The sequence below is a fragment of the Nyctereutes procyonoides genome, unplaced genomic scaffold (genome assembly GCF_905146905.1).
Source record: "Nyctereutes procyonoides isolate TBG_1078 unplaced genomic scaffold, NYPRO_anot_genome, whole genome shotgun sequence".
NCBI lineage: Eukaryota > Metazoa > Chordata > Mammalia > Carnivora > Canidae > Nyctereutes > Nyctereutes procyonoides.
Window position 1 is genome coordinate 64,007,302 of NW_026575135.1, and position 8,540 is coordinate 64,015,841.

Sequence of the window (8,540 nt, forward strand, 5' to 3'; positions counted from 1 at the left end):
AGAATCACTCTGGAAGCAATGTACCAGATGGATCTTATTAGCAACTGATCTTAGAAAGTATATCTTATAAGCATTAGCAATTATAAGTATTGTGTGTATGTCCAATACACTGAATAAACAAGACTCACTGGATGCCATCACAAAAACAACTTCATTTTTATATATTACTGTTTCTTTAAAAATTTCATGGCAAGGAGTTCTTATTTATAGAAAAATATTCATCATGAAACCTGTATCATATTCTTCCTGAGTATCCACCCGAGTGATAAAACCTGCACATTTGTAGAAGAGCAAATGTAGTCTTTTAAAAGACTACACAATTAAAGAGAGAAACAAACAAGTTTCAAAAAAAAATGAAACATGTAAAATTATAGAGGGACCAAAATAAATATATTATAAGGATTCATAATGGGTTTAACTCCTCCCCTAAAGAGAAGAAGCCTAGTCACTTTGGATTAGCAAATACTATTAAGCTAGATACTTTTATGAAATACTTGGCAATGTTGGGTGACACAAAAAGTTTTTTTGAAAAGTATTAGCTATAAGATGCCAGAGAGATAATACTCAATATATTAATAACAAAAATATTTGAATGTTGTAAAAAAATGTACGGTATATAGTTTATTTTAAGAAGAAAAAGAATACAGTGCACAATAAAAAGTTTTATACCTTTATACGTAGATAGCATAGAAATGAAATGAAAAGAACCAAGACTTTAGACAGGTAGGAAAAGAATCCTGAGTCTTCCCATATTCTCCAAATAAGAGCCAAAGAACTAAACACACAAAGCATGACACCAGTATGCATTGCTCTTATGGCACTGCTCTTGGCTACAGGGAGATAAAGAAATAAATCATAGAGTCCAACCACCCAAGAGTTTACTGTCTCATATGAGGAGACCACCCACGTATTAATTAATAGTAAAGTAACACCGACATTTTGGCTTTGAGATAACAGAAATAAACACTGAGGGCTGAAAGAATTCCAGGTAGAAGCAGACCCCTGTGGGAGGGGCCAGGAAAGAAACGCATCATGGGGAAGTCTGGACCGAATGAATTAAAATTTGACCCTGAATTAGAGAGTTCAGAAACTCTCAGAGTTGGGAAAATACATTGGAAATAAAATGGGTTTTGTTTTGTTTTCGGAATCCTTGTTTTTCACTGGGCTTAATGACTGAATGGATAAATAACCTTGAAGTCTGCCCAGCTTAAAAAGATGTTATAGTGATGGTTTATTGAGGGTCTCAGATCACTGGGAGTGCAATGGTGGGCAGGTTTTATTTTTCCTGTCCCCCAACTTCTCCTTCTCATCTCTTAAAACTTTATCAACCAGATTCTGTGGGGATAAAGTTTTGTGGCCTCACAGTCAGTTATTAAAAAGTCCTGTCTAAGCTAATTGAAAACTCCAGACTGAGGCCCTGCCAGCTGCCAGCTCAGACTTCCACCGTGGCCTGAGGGATGAGCAGTGCAGGAATGTGATCCTTATTCCTTCTTTCCTCCTCTGGTGTTTTCCTTGGAGATGAGAAAGAAGGAATAGGCAAGGCTCTCATTTAATAACCACCACTGTAACTCTGAACCTAAGTTAAACTGCCTTCTGTGAGAGCAGTATGCAAAAACTGACTGTTTGAGTGTACATGTAATTGCATTCAAGGATCCTGGTCAGGGGCTCACCATCATACAGATCCTTGAGGCAGGACAGCTGCAAACTCTTCAACATCCCACTTTAGCTTCCCTCCTGGGGACACATCTTGCATACGCATGCCCTATGGATCTCTTTGTTGATGGCGCACCTGGTTTTCTTTTGGCTCCTGTTCAACATTTCCAGTGCACACTTCACCTTCTGTAGCTGGTGCAGCCCACAACCTTTTGCTGCTATAATGTCACCTGCCTGGATACCTGCCTGCGGTGACCACATGAACCAGAGGAAACCTACAGGTTGGAGAAGCACTTATTCTATGTTGGAGAAAATGAAAAAGCAAAAAAAAAAAAAAAAAAAACACTGCATTTCTTCCTCCAAATCTGATGCTCCCAATTCTAATTACTGATAAGCTACAGCAATCCTTCCCTGCTTCTTTGTCTTCTGTTTTATAGACAGGAGGCAAAGAATGACAGACACTGGCAGCAACAGAGCCAGTCAAGAGTCCAGATGTGTTCATTTCTCTCCAGAATGTGTTGTACTTGATACTCTGTCCTTAACTTTGGTCCTCGTCATCAATTCTGGCAAAAATAGAAGAGCCCCCTTCAACATCATCTTATACTGTGATGTCCAATCCTAAAAAAAAAAGTCAGTTTTGCCGTTTTACTAAAATACCAGAATTAATGTAATTTTTCTTAGTCTCAGACTTCTTTCATATTGATTTCCAGGAGTTTAGTTTTGTATGCTTTGGAATCCTTTTTTAAAAACCCTGCCAAATGGCATTGTGCTTGCTTAAATATTGGTTTTATATTAGGCTGCAAAAGTAGAAGTGAAACTCAGTATCATTCATTCTTATCTTTTAAATCTAGTTAGTTCAAATGAACTCTGCAGTCAAAACTGAGATAATAAAAAGTTTTAGTACACTTCTAATTTGATCAATATCTGAAATTTTTAGGGTTTTTAAAATCTCTTTTCCTTATCAGGAAAGAAAATGTAAAAAAATGCATAAGGTCTAACTTAGAACAACCTATATGATGGCTTAGTTTTCTAAAAAAATCTGTCCATTTGTGTGTACATATACTTAGGAACACAATGACAGCAAAACTCACCCATCCCTGAATGGTTTCAATACTAAGTGACCAGTTGTGGGTTTATAATATGTGGGAGATAAACAGAGGAAAACCAATTATTATTCATTTTATTATATTACTTTGTACCGTCCGGTTGGTTCAAATGAGAACTGTGGTCAAAATGTTCTGTTGCTTCAGAGAGAAAAAAATTAAAACCCTACACCACTTGATTAATTTATCTGGGAGCTTAAATATTTAGGTCTACTTAGTGGTTCTAATTCTTTTTAAGATTTTATTTATTTATTCATGAGAAACACAGAGAGAAAGGCAGAGACACAGGCAGAGGGAGAAGCAGGCTCCATGCAGGGAGCCCGATGCAGGCCTTGATCTCAGGACTCTGGGACCATGCCCTCAGCCAAGGGCAGATGCTCAACCGCTGAGCCACCCAGACATCCTGGTTCCAATTTCCATAAAAACTATTCTCACAAATGAATATTCAACAAAAACACTTCTAGATCAGGAACCCATATGTAAAAGACTTGTTCTTTTCCCAGGGCCTGTATTGAATACACGAACCAATAAATCAATATCGGAATAATTAGGTATTACCTTCAATCATGTCAAGTCACTAATTTTTGGTTAGTACGGAAACAAGCTAGAGCTAAAGGAATGCTTCTATGGATTAAATGTGTTTTCCCCAGTGTAGTTGAGTAATCTTAAACTCATCATCCATTCATCACTTATACTATTTTCTATACTAAAGAAAGTAAAGCCAAGTGAGAAGGATGTAGCTTCCCAGGATGTGGCCAAATTATTATTTTTTGCCATCCTAATGATCACCAAATATGTGATTCCACAATTTTCAGCCCTTTATTTCATTAAGCAAATATTATAATTATAATATTTTTATAATATTAATTATTATATTTTAATTATATATATTATATTTTAATCATAATCATTAAATTATAATTTAATTAATTTAATTATAATTTAATTAATTATAATCATTAAATTATAATTAATCAATTAATTAATTGATATTTTAATATTAGATTAAATATATTATATTTTAATTATAATTATATAATATAATTAATATTAATATTTTTATAATAATTAAGCAAATATTATAATTAAGCAAATATTTTGAGAGCCTAGCCATGCCAGGTATTAGAGGGGCAACAGAGAACAGTATCGTGCTAGTTTCCAGCTCTCTGGCAAATTATATGTGAGTGTGGGAGAGAAATAATAGTTGGAAAAATTGGTAACTGCTACAAAACGTTTTTTAGCCCTTACACATACCAGTCCATTTTCATGGTGACTCATGCCCATATACTAGGTCCTTGAGATGGATAAGAGTGGCTCTGTTGTGCTTACTGCTGCAAATCTTCAATCAATCACCTAGAATACACCAGACATTCTGAGAACTGAGAAGGTAAGCCTAAGTAATTCCAGTGGCAAAGCCTCGACTCAGGTTAGTCATCACACTAAATCTACTGTTACTTCAATTACACGGGTCATTTCTTTGACTCTCCACCTCCTTCAGTGGCTGGAATCTTACTTCTTACATTAAGATAAAATCAGATGTAGTCATTTTTAAAGATGCATGAGAAAGATATTTTCCATGTACTATTAAATCTGGCTTAGTTTTCCAAAACAAAAATAAAATAGGAGAAGAAAAAAATACATTTTTAAAAAAAGAGCAAGACACATTATGACAATCCATTGGAGTCCACTCAGGTGTGCACACCTAAAATATCCACCACTGTGTTTCAAGTAAAATGGTGATTTTAGAAAACAAGATTTTACTAATAATATTTTAATCTAATTTTTATTCTTTTCTTCTGCTAAAATATTTTCTGGTATATACACCAGAGATTTCAGTTAATACATTTTTTTTCAGGTGAGCATATGACTTGAGGAAAGAGAGGGTAAAGGGTCAAGGCAGTGGTTTTAATTCTTAGGCTAAGCGAAGATAATGGAAACATTTTCAAGTTATTGCTACTTATGTAGAGAGCTATTGTCTGAATGTGTGCATCCTGCCAACACTCACACCTTGAAACTGTAATACTGTAATGTGATTTGATGGTATTTGGAGATGGGGCCTTCGGTAGGTGGTAGCTGATTAGCTCATGAGGGTAGAGCCTTCGCACATGGGAAGTGCCTGCAGGTGAGAGACTCCTAAAGACAGTGTCCACCCATTCTGCCATTTGAGGATGCTCAAAGGCAGCTGTTGAGGAAAAAGGTTCTTACCAGACACTCTCTCTGCCAGTGTCCTAATCTTTGACTTCTCAGTCTCCAGAACTGTGAGAAATAACTTATTTTAAGTCATTAGTATATGCTATTTTTGCTCAAGTAGCCTGAAAAATCTAAAAGGGGAGGAAAGCAAAGAGCTGGTCTTGGAGAGAGCAGCCCTGAGTCCCCATCATCAGGGGGCACCCAGCACTTTGCGTATAATCCTCGGCTCGGCTGTGTACACACACACACACACACACACACACACACACACACACTACTGATCTGTGGTTAGGTGCTGTCCTCAAAGTATTATCCTTATCACGTTAAATTTCCAAAAAACAAAGAGAATAGCAGGCAGTTTCATTTCCACCATCCAGAGAAAAAACATTCAACTTCAAGAACATAACATCTCAGTCTGTCTTGGCAACTAATTGTAATTCATTTATAATTACAGTTCTAGGAATATGCAAACTACTCATCTATAGATTATTTTTACATATCAAATTATAATTTAAAATTTTAATTTTTATTTAAACATTTATCATTATAAAATTTCAAGCAATCCAGAAAAAAACAAATGTCTCCCTCTGTCCTTCACTTCTAATTTTAGTCTACTCTAAAAGGTAACTATAATCAATTATTTAATGATTAATATTTCTAGACTCTATATAAGACACTTATATACAGATGCACATGTGTACACACAATTTTATGTAATAATAGAAACATATCTTGCAAATTTTCATTTAAGTTTTTGAAATTTTTCTATTATATGCATTGCCATATAATGGATAATTGGATAGTCTACAATTTTTTACTTTTATAAATAGAACATCAATAAACATCTTTGTACATGCTACTTGGTCACATGATTGAATATTTCTGTTTAGTGAATGCTAAGAACTGGAAATGACAGATCATAACAGCAGTATAAATCAGTTCCCTAAAAATTTCTTCCAATACGATTATATCAATTTACATTACTACCAGTGGTGGGAAATAATTCTTTTATGCCCTCATCTCACTTACACTGTGATATTATTCACAAAGCATTCAGTCTAATTTTATTTTAATTTTAAAGATTTTACTTTTTTTTTTTTTTAGAGAGAGAGAGAATGCATGCAAGACTGAGGGGAGGAGCAGAAGGAGAGGGATAAGCAGACTCTGCTGAGCATGGAGTCTGTCGTGGGGCTTGATCCCGCCAACCCACGATCATGCCTGATCAAAATCAAGAGTCAGACAGCCAACTTCTGAGCCACTCACAGGCCCTTGGTTTTACTTTAATTTACTACTCTCAGATTATAAGGGAGGTAAACAATTCCCTTTATGTTTATCTTTTTATATTTCATCTTTTTAAAATTTTTTTATTGGAGTTCGATTTACCAGCATATAGCATAACACCCAGTGCTCATCCCGTTAAGTGCACCCCTCAGTGCCCGTCACCCAGTCACCCCATCCCTCCACCCACCTCTCCTTCCACTACCCCTTGTTCATTTCCCAGAGTTAGGAGTCTCTCATGTCCTGTTACCCTCACTGATATTTCCCACTCATTTTTTCTCCTTTCCCCTTTATTTCCTTTCACTATTTTTTATATTCCCCAAATGAATGAGACCACATAATTTTTGTCCTTCTCCAACTGACTTGCTTCACCCAGCATAATACCCTCCAGTTCTATATTTCATCTTTTATAAATTATTCATGTTTGGCCATTTATTATTATATTTTTTTGCTTTTTAAGTAATTTGTAGAAGTTTTTTATTTTGAATATAATTATGTACTATAAATGCCTAAATATACTTTCCTATTTTGTCAATTCTTTTTAACTTTGTTTTGGTTATTTTTGTGGATTAAAAGCTTAAATTTCTTGGGAGTCAATTTATTAATCTTAACTTTCTAGCTATTATCTGCTGAGTATTTTGACAAAAGGTCTTCCTACACCAAAACTGTAAACATATTTTCTATAAATTTCTTCTGAGTATCCTTTTTCCCATGAGGCCTAAAATTCATCTGGAGTTTATTTTTGGGAATGCTGTAGTGAAGATCCATAACTACAAATGCACAGCTAATGTTTCCACATGGTGCAGTAAATTCTATGGGAATGCTGTAATGTAGATTTATAATTCCAAATGAATAATCAACTCTTCCTAAATAATGTACTGAAATTTTCCAAACAATGTATTAACTTTTCCCTTCACGGGAAGACCTCTTTTTTGCATATGGTAAACTATTATTTAACAAATAATTATTACTTGTCATTACATCAGAGAAAATTATTATTTAAGTACCAGCCCATAAGCTCTAAGTTTCTAGAACTCTTCAGAAATTACTACATTCATCTATAAATATGAGAACCATGAGAAAACCATCACTCTCTTCTCCAGCTCAAGTTTGCTATGTTAGCTGTTTTGTCAAATTAGCACATCAAACTGACATCATAGTGAATGCAGCTGAGAAGGTACAGGCTTCATCTTTTCTTAGTTTCCATCTGTCTTATTCTTGGGCCATTATTACAAGCTGATGACTCCCCAGTGCTATCTGGCTTTGTATCAGAGGCTAAGTCATGAAGCAGTGAGAGTAGTGATGATCAATTTTCATTAGGGTCCACTTCCCATGTGCTGCAGGCCTCCACTGTAGTGATAGCACTTCCCTGGGCCGACTGCATCATTCATGACTCAGTACAAAGATTTTATTTTTATTCATATTTTTTATTTTTATTCAAATACACATTTCTTCTATAAAATGAACCTAATCTCTTTCATGTCTTTTCCTTGAATGTCATATAACAAAAAGTTCAGAGATTCTGAGATTGCAGCTTTGATCACAACTGTCTTTTATATGTGAATTTCTAAGAACGTACAAATTAAAAGAGCTTATTACCTAGTTGAGTGCCTTATTTGTCTTCTATATCTTTCTTCTCCAAATCCAACATGTCATTAAGTCCAACTCACTACTCTCTTGAAATATCATGTAAATTTGTTTGGTCATTTCAATTCCAACACTGCTTTTACTCAGCATCATATCAAATTTCACTTATCTACTATTTACTATTCACTACTATTTACTATTTCACTTACCTACTTATTTATTATTTCAATACTCTTCAGTAATTTCTCCAATTTTATTTTATTTATTTTTTAAGATTCTATGTATTTATTTATGAGAGACACACAGAGAGAGGCAGAGACATAGGCAGAGGGAGGAGGAGGCTCCCTGCAGGGAGCCCAATGTGGGACTAGATTCCCGGACTCCCAAGATCACACACTGAGCTGAAGGCAGACATTCAACTGCTGAGTCACCCAGGCATCCCAGTTTCTCCACTTTTAATATCACTCTTCTTTGCATTTTGGAAATGGTGTGTCTTTCTAAACCACAGGGTGGTTACAGTTTGTGATTTTAACGTAACGTATCTGAGTCATGTAACTCCTCATTTTGTAGGAAATGAAACTAACTACTTGAAAGGGAGGTCAATAATCTCTCTAGATATACATCAACTTAGTTTTTCTAGAATCCACTGTATCTGTCATTCTTCCTCAAAACAATATATTCTAGATAGCAGCCACAAAGAGGAATGAGCCTATCTATTGGTCCTTAAGT